At 36.4% G+C, this 17,898-nt stretch overlaps 1 pseudogene; it reads right to left on the bottom strand.

Annotated features, from left to right (window-relative positions):
• Positions 1–15,475: 15,475 nt before the first annotated feature.
• Positions 15,476–16,544, bottom strand: LOC148295531 (uncharacterized; annotated as a pseudogene).
• Between the last annotated feature and the right edge of the window lie 1,354 nt (positions 16,545–17,898).

The following is a 17,898-nucleotide window of genomic DNA, read 5'->3' on the forward strand; positions in this document are numbered from 1 at the left end:
GAGTATTCTCTCACAAGTCGGGTGACCGAAGCTGTGTGCGGTGGTGGTCGAAGTCATAGGGAGAAAGGAGAGAGAGAGAGAGAGAGAGAGAGAGAGAGAGAGAGAGAGAGAGAGAGAGAGAGAGAGAGAGAGTGGCGGCAAGGGAGAGAGTTGTTAAGGTTTTTAGAATTACCTTGTGTAGCCATGTATTTATAGTGCTCCTTGTAGGCTAGGGTTTGAAGAATAATCCTTATTTAATTAGAATTATTCTTACTCAAAAATAGGAGATTGGAATTAATCAAGGAGATTTGGTGGAAATCTCATCCTTGATTTAGGGAGATCTTCTCATCTTAAATCAATTATAATTTCTCTAATTAAATAAGAATTAATTAGGGTAACTAATTGACCTAGGGAATTTCCCGTTTCCACGTATCACCTGCACATTGATCGCCGAAATATATGCTCCCACATCTCTCTGCACCATATTTGATGGGTTTGTTTTCAGTACCTTATTTCTTATATGTTTTGTTGCACTAGAAATGCATGTGAAGCCTTAATAATAGGATGTTCTTTCATGTGTTCTTGCAGCAATAGAGAAGCAGCAGTGTCAATCAAGTTGAATGACTCGCCACAATTAGAGAAATAGGTTTTTTTCCCGGTGTGGAGACCTCTACCTTGCCCACTTCTTCAATGACTTCAATGTGAACTATTATCTTAACATAGAAGCACCACAAGAGTTAGATTTACTTTGGGATCACTACTACCAAAAAGGCAAAAGACGATGGGAATTCACCGTCGTGTATCCGGTTTTCAAACCGTCGTGAAATCGACCGACATCTTTTCCAAAATAAAACCACGATGCTAAATCCCCATTGTTGTTATAACAAACAACGTCATTAACAAATTACAACCGACGTCTGTGTACTAAAAAATGAGCCAAAAAAATTGTCGAGGATAAGAATAGACGACCTATTTTAAAAAACAAACGTCGTTTACAAGGCAACACATGACATATTTTAACAGAACATGGCCGCAAGAGACGCATACCACGACGAAAACTAAAATTCACAGCCGTTACATAAACCTTTCAAGACACATGATCAAACAAGAAACGTGAAATACAGTTATGACGTCTTTAAATAAATAAAAGACGACATCATTAATTCATACTACATCACCATTATTTATATAACCGTCGTGAAATAAATTTTCCACTTCGTTTTTTTCCATTAATATTGACGTGGAAATAGCGGTTAGGGTAATTACTTACGACACATGTATTTCTATAGACGACGTTATATTTAATGAACAACGTCGTCCACAAATAAAAGACAACCATGTTTCAGAATTTATACATCATCTTTAAAAACACGATCGTCGTCTAATATATTTTAGACGGCACAAATTTTCAGTCGATCGCCGTATAAATTTATATTAACGACATGATCTGAAAATAAACGACGTGGAAAATATGTTAGGGTCATGACTTACAACACATTTATTTCTACAGGCGACGTTGTATTTGCAAATTTTTCAGATAACCTTGAAGCTACAAAGGCATCCCAGTCAGCTTTCTCAATGAATTTGTATATTTCAGGGGGTTGGGTTAATTTCTCCTTCTCCTTGATGAATGGAATGATATGATGCCTCGTTAGTGTAGACTTGAAATCCTTCCATTTCTTGGCAGCAGAAGATAACACCAGTTTTTTGCCCCCTTGACCAACCACAAAAGCTATGTCAACGGCTTGCCAAATCTGCTCTTTTATATCCTTGAATATTTCAGCCCATTTCTTGTCCACAAGTGGGACTCTGGAGCGTGCCAACACACCAATGTAGGACTGCATCTCAGTATGTGCAGGGCCACATGGTTTCCCCCTTTTATTGTACTCAACAACAAGCTTGATTTTCTGAAATTTTCTCTTCACAACACGGGGCATTGTGCTTATACCCCGACTTGACTTTGGCTCCTCAGAAAATATTGTCGCGCTGCCTGGTTATGTCTCAGCAGATGAAACAAACTTCATCTTCTTCGAGGACTTGGCTTGAGGATTTACAACTTTAAGCTCCTTACATTCATTTTTTTTCAAGCCAGAGTCCTTACTTTGAGATTAAGAAACCATGGTTACAGACAAATCAAAGCTGCAAGTGAAAATATTTCAATGAAATTAAGAAAAAACGGGACAGTTATTTATAAAAACCGACGTATTATAATATTTCAAACGACGTAAGAACATAACAATCGACGTAATAAAATATTTTCACAACGGTACTTAACCACCGACGTGATTAAATATTACAACGATGTTAATAATAAACAACCGACGTCTTATGATATAATTACAAAAAACAGAGGGTTAATTACAATAAACAAACGACGTTGTTAAAAACATTCGACGTGGTATTGCAATTAAAAAGACGTAAATAATAATATACCGTCGTCTCTACAACAGAAAAACAAATTTGGAAAAACGTAAAATATTTTCAACCGAAAAATAATTAAAATGATTTTCAAAACAAAAACCATTGTTCAGAGAAATCAAACCTGCGATGAATATATCCTAAAAAATCAAATACAAAAAAAGACGATCATTTTAAAAAACAACATAGAACACTTTCACACGACGCTAGGATGACTGACGAACCGTTGTGGTCTATAAATCTAACCACGTAAATAAGAAGCCATCGTCATCTTATTTAGTCGAAGTAAAAGAAACAGAGTAGTGTTCAAACTTGGAAACTTTCCTTCTTTGTCTGCAAATTTTATCAAACTTGGCAAGAAAAAATGTAAAAAGATTTAAAAAACGAAAATGATATGCGCATGCAAAACAAGAACAAAAATAGTGAGAAATGCTTACCCTTTGCGTGCAATGAAAGTTTTCTCCTGGAGTTTGGTGTTTCAGTTCAGAGACGAAGACAAAGAGGAGAGGAAGACGAAAAGTTTTCTCTCGGAGATACAGAAACAGCGCTTTGAGAATGAAAAATGAGATAAGCTTGAAAGTTTTTCTCGGGTTTGGAAACAGTGCAAGTGTAGGTCAGGTAGGCGAAAAGTTTAAAATATTAACATACATTTTCATAAAACGATGCGATTAATAGAATGCGCCCTAGTATGCGACATTATACGGCGCTATAGGTTTATACCGCCCTATTACATTAGTTTCCACGACACCTAGTTTTAAGAAAACGCCGTTTTTATTTCCAATTACACGACGCATTTGTCTTCAAAAAGATGTATCCCGTCATTTTCAAATTTACCCAACGCCCTTATACTCAATAATAACGACGTGAAAAATATATAGCACGTCGTTTGAAATACGCATACCGACATGTAACTTTTTTAAGTACACAATAAATTAGTTTTCCAAAAAATTAAAATGTCATTTTTTTTATATACCGTCGTTGTTAATTAATTTATACGACCTGATTTTAGTTTTAAACGACGTTTATGTTTTCATATAAACGTTGATAATTTAATATAACCGACGTGGTATAAAAGATTAGTTTATAAATAAGGGTTTTTCTGTCTTTCTTTCGTCTTCATTTTTCAATTAGGGTTTCAACTTCTTCTTGCCCTTGGCTATGTCTCACCTCTCTGGAGGCACATCACCTCTCTGTCTCACCTCACTTTCATTTTTCAGTTTGGATGTTGATGTGTGTGCGCGTTTGTGTATCTGAAAGACACAAACACGCTCACATCATCTAAAAAATTGTCTTTCTGCTGCGGTCGTCATTTTTCTGAAAGCAAATGTTTTGGATGTGGATGTGTGTGTGCCTTTGTGTATCTCAAAGACACAAAGACACACACATCATCCATTTCCAAAATATTGCCTCTGTGTGTTAGTTCGATTATGATGAGGAACATAGTTCATTCTGGTAAGACTTCACTTTAATTTGATGGTGACGACGGTTTCCTATATAAACTGTCGTGGGTTATCACAAATCTTGTCATACTGTTTATCTACCGCCGTAGGAAAAAAAATCCAATAAATAAATCTTAAAAAGCAATTAAAATTAAGACGACGATTTATAGATAATGATAGACGTATAAAGTCAATTAATACGACGGTATTTTTAACTCCACGAAGTGGTAAAAAATTTGTACGTCGTTAATTTAACAAACCGTCGTGGTTAGTACAAATTATGCGGACAGTAGAGTTATGGATATCATCGTAGTATACTGTAATTAAAAAGTCGTTAAATTTATATTTACAGTCGTGGTAACTTAATTTAAATCAGCGAATTTTTTGGTAATTAACCGTCGTCGATTTCTTTGAATTAATGCGTCTCTGACTAAGAAAATTGGGTCGTTTTTATTTATGAGTTAACACAGCGTCTTATTTTTAAATCATCTTCTTTACTTTCTATGGCGGTGATTTCATAGCTGCAGTCGTTGTTTTTAGGTTCAGATTTTAACTCGGAACAAAACCTTTGTAATAAGACGACTCTTGTTTAATTTGGTGCGTCGTGGTTTAAAAATATCTATGCATATACCGGTTTTTTAGGTGTTTAAGTTATGTTTCTAATACCGTCGTCTTTTAAAAAACAACGACAGTTTTTTGATCTACCGTCGTTGTTTTCTGGTCGTCTTTTGCCCTTTTTGTAGTAGTGGATATTGAAAATGTTATTTTGCTATTTTGGACATACATTTGGTATATCGATGGAACAATGTAATTCTCAACTTTTATTAATGGGAATGTAAATATTTAATTTTATATTATAAATCAAAAAGAATATAACAGGGAATTGTGGTAATTGGATTGACAAATATAGTACTACTGGCAAAATTAGGTGATGACTTAAGACTTAAGAGTCACATATTGCAGAAATTTAGACCTCTTAAATAAAATATTATTGTTGGAAAAACTATTTCCGATAACAATCATTGGTCAAAAATAACAATTCGCACAAAGAAAAAAACTATTTGCGACAGTCATATAAGTATTTGCGACCACATTTATTGGACGGAAATAAATTCACATGGTCGTTTTGAAATCCTATTTCCAACTGACATTTAACCAATATCGACAACTCGTGGTGGTCGGAAAAGAAGTATTTCTGATGGAGTAGTCGGAAAAGAAGTATTGCCAACAGGAGCAGAGGCACATTGGGACCAGTGCCGTCCTAGGCTCCCACTCAATTTTATTTTAAAAAAAGAAAAGTATTATACTGTTATTGGATATCCTACATTAATTAATATATTTATTGTACCACATGGGGCGTACCAGCTAAATCCCACGTCTCCTCTAAGGCCACCACGCTTCATTGTTGCAATCTCATTCCCAAAAGGTTCAACATGTTATAAAAATAAAGAAACTGGAGTATGGAAAGTACCACTAAATATTGGTAGTAGAATTATATCTGCTCTTGTGGTGTTTACACTGACAGAATTTCCTCTAAGATAGAACTCACTCACTAACACTCAGATTTCTCACTCTTCTTTCCTTCTTCTCTTCTCAGTTGGTGTGTTTTACAAATGATCGGATTTGTCTGACTTTGATTTCTTGACTCTTCTGAAGCTCATGTGTGTAGATAAACTTTGGTGATATGTGCTTGGTCTTGTCACCCTTGATGTATCCTCCTGTGATCTGAGAATACAAGCTGCATTGTCCTCATTCAGGATAGTTGGAGTGTCCATTACTGAGGGTAGGGCACATGTGCTTCGGATGTGATGGATCACTGACCTTAACCAAATACATTCACGACTGGCTTCATGGAGAGTAAGTATTTTTGAGTGATTGGAAGATGTGGCTACCAATGTTTGCTTTGTTGAGCACCATGAGATTGCAGTTCCTCCACATGTAAACACATTCCGAGTTTGTGAGCATCCTTGATGTGATTCATAGAGGTATCCTGCATCAGCATATCCAACAATACTTGGAGAATGGGTTGGTTCATTGGAATAGAATAAGCCCATGTTTGTTGTCTCATGAAGATATCATGGGATATGTTTGATGCTGGTCCAATCTCGGCTTGTTGGAGCAGAACTGTATCTTGCCAACAAATTTACTGAAAATGCTATGTCTAGTCTGCTACATTGTGCTAAGTACAATAAAACACGTATTGCACTAAGATATGGTACTTCTAGACCAAGTACCAATTCACCATCCCCTTTTGGATGGTATGGATCTTTTTTAGTGTTAAGCAACCGAACGACCATTGGAGTGCTAAGTGGATGGGCTTTATCCATGCCAAACCGCTTCAATACTTTTTCAGTATAAGCTGATTGATGCACCAAAATTCCATTAGCAATATGCTCAATCTATAAGCCAAGATAATATTTTGTCTTTCCAAGGTCTTTTATCGCGTTTGAGATAATCGGGATTCTTTTGGAGCTCTTCAAGAGTCCCAATTAGATTCATGTCATCGACATACACTGCCACTATCGCAAATCCAGACTCTGATTTCTTAATGAACACACATGGGCAAATAGGATCATTTATGTATCCTTCCTTTAGTAAATATTTACTGAGATGATTCTACCACATTCGCCCAGATTGTTTTAGCCCATATAATGACCTTTTCAATTTAATTGAGAACATGCCTCGTGGTTTATTCCTGGCTACTTCAGGCAGCTTAAGTCCTTCTGGGACTTTCATGTATATGTATGTATTCAATTCTCCATATAGATATGCGGTGATGACATCCATAAGTCTCATTTCAAGTTTTTATGAAACCGCCAAACTTATTAAGTAACGAAATGTGATGGTGTCCATTACTGGAGAGTATGTTTCTTCATAATCAATTCCAGGCCTTTGTGAAAAACCTTGTGCAACAAGTCGCGCTTTATACCTTGCGATCTCATTTTTCTCATTGCGCTTTCTTGTAAATACCCATTTGTAACCTACAGGGTTCACATTGGGTGGAGTTGGAACAAAAGGTCCAAAAACACTCCTTTTTTTGAAAAAATTTAATTCTGCCTGGATTGCATCTTTCCACCTAGGCCAATTCTGTCTCTGTGTGCATTCATCAATGGAGCAAGGCTCAATATCATCATCTTTTATCATCTCAGTAGCCACTAAAAATGCAAATATATCATCCATGATTATCTCGTTTATGTTCCACAATTCATTAGTGGATGTATAATTTATGGAGATTTCTTCACTTTCAAGCACAACTGCCATTTGAGGGGCGCCTGTCTCACCAAGGACGTTTTCCCTTTTAGGGAGTACCTGTGCCTCTTCGAGGGCATTTGAATTATGAATTGTGGGCTCTTCAATTATTTCATTTGGATTCATTTTGACCATCGACTTCCTCTTTCGACGGACTGAGTCCTTTGAGCCTAATGGTCTGCCACGTTTCAGGCGTGCAACAGATAAATCATTTGTTGGCAAATTATTTTGTCCATTATGGACATCAATCCTTGCAGGTGCATTTGCAGCTGGGATATGTGATTTCGTCACCTTTGTTGCATCATTAAATGCGTCTGGCATCTGATTTGCAATACTTTGGAGGTGAATGATCCTTCTCACTTCGTTTTCGCATTTAGCGGTACGAGGATCAAGATGAGACAAAGTGGGTACATCCCACGATAATTCACGTCGTTCTTCAGGAACAAGTTTGCCTTGTTGTTCTTTAGGAACTTATTTTTCTCCCCCTAATAGTGGGAAAATTGTCTCATCAAAATGACAATCCGCAAACCATGCGGTAAAGATATCACCTATTAGGGGCTCCAGATATCTGATGATAGATGGTGAATCAAAACCAACATAAATTCCCAATATGCGTTGAGGGTCCATCTTAGTACGTTGCGGTGGTGCAATAGGCACATATACCGCACAACCAAAAACTCTTAAATGTGAAATGTTTGGTTGATTGCCCAACATGTTATAAAATATGCAAGTAATGGATACCCACCGTGCCTAACTGTTGATGCTATATATCTCATCAATGATGTATGTATCAACTTACCATTGTAATATTATAAGGAACTATTGTGCCTATAAAAAGGCATATGAATTAATAAGAGATAACAAGAAGAGAAACCGGATGAACATTTCTATAGTTCTTCCTCTATCAATATTCTCCTAAATCCTCTCTAAATTCCTTCAGTTTTATAACACGTTATCAGCACGAATTCGCTTTCAATATACCAGCTGAATTCTCTGATGAATCCCATCTGCTTCAATACTTTTCTTTCTCAAAATTCCAGCAATCAACCTCTCAACTGTAGCAGAGAGTATAGCCCTCTCCAAAACATGTCTACAAACATATAAGAGAAGAAAAGGTTAAAGGAAACACAATCTAGATAAACACCACCTGTGCCCAGAAGAAAGAACAATCGTTACACACCTCGTGTCGGCAACTCGTTACCTGACTCTGTTAAATTAGATGAAGGAAGGTGCAGTCAATCCCATAAAAGACCCAAGGTAGCTGTTGTCTGCTAGAAAGAGAGAGAGCTGCTGACTATCACGAGAGAAGCTGCTAGGAAGGATTGTTGACAAGAATGAAATGGAAGTTTATTCTGTGACCACCCAAGAGATAAGCTATGTTTTCTTTATGTTGTTTATTGGTTATATTATTATAACTAAAATTTACATTATTCATCATGCTAACCATCCAAACCTGTAAAGGCTTGTTGGAACAGATGTATTGGAGCTTGTGCAGATGAAAGGAAGAAAAGCAGTCGAATTAGGACGCCCTGATTTCTTGTTTCACTAACATATAATATCGTATATATATTGCAGGTGTGATGGTGGCAAGTGGAAAGGCAAAAACATGCATAATATTCATCACGCACTAGTTTTTTCACTTGCCTGATTACATATATCATATAATGATATAATATAATATTTTATGTCAGGAGAAGAGAAATTGATTTAGGGAGACAAGCAAACGTGACATCCTCCAACAATTTCCACTTTGCAGTTTATGTATATTAATATAATAAATTAATTATACTATCTCCACTTGATGTTGAGAACCCACCGAAAAAGGGGTGAAAAAGGTTGCACAAAGCCAAACTTTATATACCTTATATTGGCATATGGATATTAGTGAAACCATGATTGACAGAAGCAACCACTGTCACCTTATTATATATGGTTCACATTTATAAGGAAAGATAATATTGGTAAAATTTCCGAGTGAATGGAATATCACTATCCAAGAGACATTTCTCCGTATATTGATTAAAATCCATATGCGTTATGACGGAGCTGAAAAAGGACTTAAGACCCGAAGATCTTGATCCTTAATATAAAAGGACCAGAAGTTCCTAAATTCATGCATATCTAAAAGGGGCAAGAAGATAATTTTAAGTGGCGGTTTTATCCCCACATTTATTTACTTTTATTTAAAGTATGGAGCAGAATTAGTGCACATACAAGCACATTTACTTTATTATTGTATGATGCGGAATTAACCCTCATACAACAAGCAATTTACTTTATCGCTCATTTACTTTTATTTAAAGAATGGTGCGGAATTATCGCCCATACAGCAAGCAATTTACTTTATCGCTCATTTACTTTTATTTAAAGTATGGTGCGGGATTATCGTCCATACCAGCAATTTATTTACCAGCAATTTATTTACAAGTAATTTATTTTATGAATTAATTGTGTGATATGATGAGTCTTACAACATACAGAGATCAGGACCAAAAGTCCTTTGATCCTCATCATACAACTACATCAGGACCTGAAGATCCTTGATGATGATAATGATATGAGAGTTGGAAATCTCTCCGGTACTATATGTGTAAACAAGTGATCGGACTTGAAATATCCTTGATCCTTGACATGTAAATAAGGACTTGAAATTCCTTGATAATATAACAGTACCGTATGCATGAATAAGTAACCATTTTGGGTAAACTATCACTATCTACAAAAAGGGGACCTGCAGTTCCTTAGACTCATGAACAAGCAATTAAATGAGATGCCAGAAGTTCCTCAGAACATGGATAATTATGAAAGAGTCTGAAGTCCCAAAATGTGAACATAAAGTTCCAAGGATGTCCATATATGATTTTGGCCTGAAGCTCAGAATCTAAACAATGTTAAAGAATGGATAAGCCTTGAGGTATCATTACAAGAAATGACATACCATATGTTTCTTTGGTATAAGAAGTTGATGAATTTAGCAAAGAATGATTTTGCCACAATCAACACCCCATGAGCTGAATTAAAACTCCCCATATTTTGGTATGAAATATGACCTGAGCCGGAAGCTCATGAATCTCAATATTTCATAAATCCTCAAACTAGAAAGTTTTGAGTGCATCCACACAAGTGTCCACATGTTTGAACTTGGAGTTCATATGATTTAAAGGCTTAAGTGGATACTATGAAAATTGGAATTTGAAGTTCTATATTACAAAGGAGAATTATTACATACTCAGAGTTGCTAAAATATTTAAATGCCTCATATTTGGGCATCTGTAGGAGAATTTTTGTGTTCCTCATTCTCCTCATGAACTTGCAACACAGAAACAAGTTCCTCCAAATCTTTATTACTTTTCTCCAGTCTTCTAAGTTTTTGATTAGCCTCAGTCAGCATTCTGCGCAGTATTATGACTTGAGATCTAAGTGCCTGCACCTCTTGTGCTCTGGCCAGCAGTCGTTGTCCCAAGTTGGTCACTGATGCAGTATACTGCATGCCAGCGACCAGAGAGTCATTGACAACATCACTATCTGATCTCAGTGCTAACACTATTTGCTCCTGGGGAGCAGTATTCAAATCAATATTATTTTGGGGATAGGAAGACATTTTTGAGAAGAAGATGTGGAAATAAACCACTTAAGTAATGGCAGAAAGTAGGAAACGTATTCTACTGATGAACCGTGCATTGTAAGCATCATATATATAAGTGAGTAACTGACAACCATCCATATAATTAGACTTCTTGTTCCACAAAATCTATTCTGCCCACTCAAGCTTGTCGACCATGGTAAGGTATTCGATCCGACCTTTGAGATATTTTTATGTATAAAAAGGATTCAATTCTTATCGTTTTACTCTTTGCATAAATTCCGGATTGTCTTATTGAGAATTTTATGAAAAGTAATCTGATTGATTAGAGGCTAACGTATGGTTTCGTTTAAGCTACTATTTTATTTCTGCTATATATATTCCCTACTATTAGACAGTTTCAAAATACCCTTTGTTGTTGCTTTCTAAACAAAGGATGAGATATCAACCTGAGTTCTCTCAACAGTACTTGGCATGCTCAGGAATCCTACAGATTTCCTTGGAAGCAAGATTATCTTTGATCAAGACCTTCAGAAGCAAGATTATCTTTGATCATGATCCACTACTCTATTAAAGTAGTTGTTTGATCATGAATCAGCCTCGTTCACCGGGCTTCTGGGTCAAATTATGATAGAAGAGAGGAATAAGAGATCCACATGCTTCATGGATCAGAATATGGAACATGGTATGTTCCGATCTGAACATATATGCCTCTCTCACATATGATAGAAGAGGAAAATCCATATGCTTCATGGATCAGAATATGGATGATATATCATCAGAACATGAAGCATGGTACGTTTCCATCATAACATGAATCTCTCCAGTATATTTCATGTTCTTCATGTAACCTCTCTACATCCTAATGATCAAAGGAAATTTGTAAGCCTCACACTTTTTATAGATTGTTGTGAGTTTGCTTTTATATTATAAGCATTTTCCCTATCACTTGTTGTTGAGAACCAGAGATTCTCTGATATACTGTATCTTTGTGATTCTATTAAGGGAAACTGAATTTTCTGTCTTTTGTTGTCTCCGAAAGAATATGCTTATAATACTTTTGGAATCGTTTAGATGAGACCATTTTTCCCGTCGTTAGGGGGAGAATTGGGGTTAACAACGTAAATGATTATGGAATATATTGTCTCATCAACGCATGATTATACTACTTGATATATGTAACAAGTATGAAAGATTAATGCAAATTCTGAAAATTGCAAAACACTGCATATATTAAAGGCTCCCAAAGAGTAACTCATGGGTATGACAGTGTGAATTAAATGCACGCCTAATGCGTAGCAAATAGAATGGATTGAGGTTCCAAAAAGGACAATCCATCAACATGTCAATATGGTGCACGCTGAATGCGTAGCAAATTGTCTAAATTTATGTCCCAGAAAGACAATCCATTGACATGGTAAAATTAGTCTGTGGCATGCCTAAAGCATGATAGATATATGTGTTCTAAATGTTCCAACTCCTGGGATGGAGATTATTCACGCCCTATTTTAAACACTCCAGAGGAGGTTATGATCCACATTCTCACATAATTCATCTTATAAGAGATGTATGTTTAGAAGGAGACAATGAAAGTCCCTAAAAATTGCCTTGGGTACCCGGGAAAAGGCAAAGAAATACCTATTGATGCATGCGCATGCACATAAGAATGGTGAGATCACAAATTGATGAATGATATTCTTGGTTTTAAAGTAGCTACTCAAATCATCAATGGGCTATGTTGAATGGAACCACGTTCAATTATCAAATATTGACAAGATCATTGGCCAAAATGGAAAGAGGCAAATGAACGTGAAAGAACATATATGAACCCCAAAAGATGTTAACCTAGACGGTTATACATGGGTGTTTGAAATAAATTGGAATACACTCACTTCTATATGACATAGAGTTTCTGGAAGAAACTTGGAAATATGAGATTCTCCATACTTGTAGATGCAACCATGATGAAATTATTGCATATCTATGGAGACTAACACACTATCTTTAAGGGTTATTAAGTGCACGGAACATATCGCCATAAGCGATGTAAAAATGGGACAAAATAGCTGGGTATAAAGCTATATAGTATGTCATGAAGTGTAATCCCTGAAAGAAAATCCTTGAAGGATTCAAAATTGCATGAAGCAAGTCCCTAAAGGACAAGTGCATGAAGCACAAATTTTGTACTCAATATTGATATGAAAATAGTATATATTGCCTCAGTGAGTACATTCATTATGAAATGTTGCAACACATTACAACTTCTGAAGAGTTGATAATTGGTTAAAACTCCTAAAAGAGTTCAAGAAATAGAGTCTTGACCTAAAGATCGAGCATTGTGCCAATGAGATTCTTGGCCACCAATCAATTTATACTAGGAAAGTATCGAAGCATTTTTATGTGGATTATCCGTTGAGCACTTAAATGATTTCCTGATAACTAGACATGGTATTTCCAGTTAAAGCTTAGCTCCATCACCATTACAGGGAGGGTGATGTGACGCATATTTAATGCTATCTCCACAGATTAACATATACGGGCATATTCTATACAAGTAAAACTTGCAAATAGCCCATGATTTATTAAATACGCGGATTCTGGAAATTTCTCTAATTTGCATAGAGATTATTCACTTGAAGTATATTTACTTATAAGGATATATTGATTTCATATCACTTACAGGAATTCATGATACTTATATCTTCCACTCACTCCGAAAAGTTTTCCTTTCCAAAGAGATAGTCATGAAGATATCAGGGGGAGATATTCATCTGACTAAGCATCTATATACATCGAAGCTACAAGAGCAAATATGGTGCAAAGTATTACCAAAAGCCTACTCTACAAGAAAGGAATGTGCTATCAATTTCATTTGTGATGGGTCATCAAAATATGAAGTTATCAAAGGAAAGTAATTCTTCAGGGGGAGCATCCATCAAAATTGAAAGTCAGATTTATTCACTAAAGGTGTATCAAAGCTGTGTCAACCACAACATTCAGAAAGATGGATTATCTTAAAGATATTTTGCAAAGCATCAGGGGGAGCGTGCAATCAATGAAGACCTTCATACACTGTACTCTTTTTCCTTCGTCCAGGTTTTTATCCCACTGGGTTTTTCCTGGCAAGGTTTTAACGAGGCAGTGTCGCACGCTAGTCAGTGTTCATTATACACATGACAAAGTTTTATGCTACACATGGTTATGTACTCTTTTTCCCTTTGACCAGTTTTTGTCCCACTGGGTTTTACTGGCAAGGTTTTTAATGAGGCATATTCCATGCACGGTGGATATCCAAGGGGGAGTGTTATAAAATATGCAAGTAATGGATACCCACCGTGCCTAACTGTTGATGCTATATATCTCATCAATGATGTATGTATCAACTTACCATTGTAATATTATAAGGAACTATTGTGCCTATAAAAAGGCATATGAATTAATAAGAGATAACAAGAAGAGAAACCGGATGAACATTTCTATAGTTCTTCCTCTATCAATATTCTCCTAAATCCTCTCTAAATTCCCTCAGTTTTATAACACAGCACAAGTTGTACTGGAGAATATTGATTGTTGGCAATGGGGCTCAACCGCACAAGTGATGCTACATGTAAAATGGCATATCCCCAAGCAGAAACTGGCAACTTTGTCTTCATTAGCAAGGTGCGAGCTATCAATTGAAGACGCTTAATCAAAGCTTCTGCCAAGTCATTTTTAGTATGAAGATGAGGAACAGAATGTTCAATGTCAATGCCTAGTGACATGTAGTAGTCATCAAAAGTCTGAGATGTAAACTCACCAGCATTATCGAGTCTGATTGACTTGATGGGATAATATGGGAATTGGGCTCGTAATTTAATTATTTGAGCTAAGAGCCTAGCAAATGCCATATTTCAAGTGGACAACAGGCAAACATGTGACCATCGGGTAGATGCGTCCACCAAGACCATAAAGTACCGAAATGGTCCACAGGAAGGATGAATAGGCCTACAAATGTCCCCTTGGATTCTCTGTAAAATTGATTGGGATTCAACATCAACCTTTGGTTGTGATGGTCTGATCACCAACTTCCCTTGTGAACAAGCTTGGCAAGAGCTGTCACTTGATAATATAATGTGTTTTGTCAACAAGGGATGTCCTTTAGAGTTGATGATGATCCTACGCATCATGGTGGATCCAGGATGACCCAATCAGTCATGCCAAAGCTTAAAGGTATTTGAATCAATGGAATTCTGGTCCATGACACTGTGTGCCTCAATTGTCCGTATGGTTGTATAGTACAACCCTGATGAGAGCGCACAAAGCTTTTCTAATATACACTTCTGGGAATCACTGGAGGTAATGCAAAGATATTCCATGTGTTCCCTCATTCTTTGTTTCAACATGGTAGCCATTCAAATGTATATCTTTGAAACTCAACAGATTCCTTTTAGAGTTAGATGAATATAAGGCATCTTGAATAGACAGTATTGTTCCATTTGGTAACATAACTTGGGCTGTTCCTGAGCCTTCAATCAGATCTGCAGGACCTGATATGGTTGTTACCTTTGCTTTTGTAAGTATCAAGTTTGAGAAATACTTTCGATCTCGAAGGATCGTATGAGTAGTCGCACTGTCTGCGAGACAAATATCTTTGCTAGAGCTCTTGTTTTGGGGGCATCCGTAATTTATATCCATGCCTTCAAATAAATAAAATAAGCTGAATCAATAAACAATTATTCAATGTAAAGAAAAACATTGCCACTTTTATTGGATTGAAATGAAGATTAAAAACAATGCTTCAGATAATACGAGTGCTACATAAAGGAATTTAATCTAATTCGGACCCATAAACTTCATTCCCTCTTTCAATAACAAAATCAGAAACATCTAGATGTGTCTTGTCTAACTGACGTGATATTTCCGATGGGCCATCTATGGTTGGCGAATCTGGTACAATATGATCAATGTAATTTGTCTCCACTTTCCTGTTCTTAAGTGAAGCTTGATAGAGATCCGCCAAATGCTTCGGCGTACGGCATGTACGCGCCCAATGTCCCTTTGAACCACATCTGTGACAAGCGTTTTCAACATTTCTAGGCATATGGCTTGTCTGCGCCTTCCCCTTATTCCAGGATGCATTTTTGTCATTCGTGGATGGATGGCTCCTTGGACCCAAGCCATATGAATGGGCACCACAATCTTTTCTACTCCCTTGCCAGCGGCCACGCTTGCCTCCTCGCCCATGTCTATGGATACTGTCACGAGATGAGATGGCATTTACTTCCTAAGATGCAGCATTTACTTCAGTAAGTGGTGCTGAGCCCGTTGGGCGAGATTGGTGATTTTTCAACAAAAGCTCATTATTCTGCTCAGCCAACAGAAGGCAAGATACAAGTTCAGAGTACTTCGTGAAACCACTATGCCTATATTGCTATTGTAGGAGCACATTTGAGGCATGAAAGGTACTCAGACTTTTTTTCTAGCATATCCTCCTCAGAGATATTTTCACCACATAGTTTCATCAGGGAGGTGATTCTGTGCATAACTGAGTTATACTCAGACACTGTCTTGAAATCTTGAAACCTCAAGTGTGTCCATTCGTATCTGGCTCTTGGAAGGGTTACCATCTTCTAGTGATTGTATCTTTCACATAGAGCTTTCCACATAACCAACAGTTCATCAACCACCACATATTCGCTTTTCAGCGCTTCATGAATGTGACGGCGAAGAAAAATCATGGCCTTCATATTTTCTTCAGGTGATGCGTCACTTCCATCTACTATTGTTTTTCCAAGGCCATTGGCTCGCAGATGGATCTTGGCATCCAGGACCCATGATGGATAGTTGTCCCCAGAAATGTCCAAGGCAGCAAATTCCAATTTTGTCAGGTTTGCCATCTTTAAAAAAAAAAAAAAAAACAATGGGATGCATTAGAACTTGCAATAATCTTTAGGCTTAATATATTTTTGAACTTCAGGCCAAAAATATCTTGCATATTTGACCCAAAACTTCATACTCGAGATCTGGGACATTAAGCCATTTATTAATAGGAACTTCAGGCCCTATAATTGTTTGAGGAACTTCAGGCCCTCATTATTCATGTATATTAATTGATGATAAAAATAAAGTGCTAATAATAAATTTGCTGGTATGGACGATAAACCTGCACCATACTTTAAATAAAAGTAAATGTGCAATAAAGTAAATTCATAAAGTAAATTTGCACCATACTTTAAATATAAGTAAATGTGCGATAAAGTAAATTCATAAAGTAAATTACTTGATGTATGGGCGTTAATTCCGCACCATACTTTAAATAAAAGTATATGTGCAATAAAGTAAATGTGCTGGTATGGGCACTAATTCTGCTCCATACTTTTAAATAAAAAGTAAGGCAGTTGTGTGGACGATAAACTCGCGCCACACTTTAAATAAATACTGCCGTATGGGTAATAAACCTACTCCATACAGTAAATAAAGTAAATGCTAAAGGCAGTTGTGTGGACAATAAACCCGCGCCACACTTTTAAATAAATGCTACTGTATGGGTAATAAATCTACACCATACTGTAAACACGCAGTAAATGCGTTGACAAAACCACCACATAATATATATGAAGTATATATTATATATTGTGGGCAATACAACTGCACCACTATTCAAGATATAACAATATGGGTTTTAAGACCACACCATCATTTTTATTACGATAATATGCGTTACAACGTGATGGGTAATGAAATTACACCACCATAAAATAACAGGATGGGGTATAAAAACCGCACCATTCCAAATTACAGTACGAAAAAAAATAAATTAAACAAACATGGATGAAACAACATAAAAATTGTAAAAATACAAAAAAGAAAGTTTGCATGCCATTGTAGTAGTAAAGTGAGGAGACACATGACAGAGAGGAGGCAGAGAAATAACCACATAGTGTTAGGTTGGGAAAATTTAGAAGTAAAGAGGAGAGACTATCGTGCTAATAATGTGTTATAAAAAATAAAGCAATTAGAGTATGGAAAGTACCACTAAATATTGGTAATATAATTATATTTGCTCTTATGATGTTTACACTAACAGAATTTCCTCTCAGATAGAACTCACTCACTAACACTCAGATTTCTCACTCTCCTTTCTTTCTTCTCTTCTCAGTTGGTGTGTTTTACAAATGATCGAACAAACCTATTTATAGGTAAATTTATACAACATCATTATTGTATCTCAACTTTTTCTTTATGTGGACT

The sequence above is a fragment of the Prunus avium genome, chromosome 3 (genome assembly GCF_965620075.1).
Source record: "Prunus avium chromosome 3, drPruAviu1.hap1.1, whole genome shotgun sequence".
NCBI lineage: Eukaryota > Viridiplantae > Streptophyta > Magnoliopsida > Rosales > Rosaceae > Prunus > Prunus avium.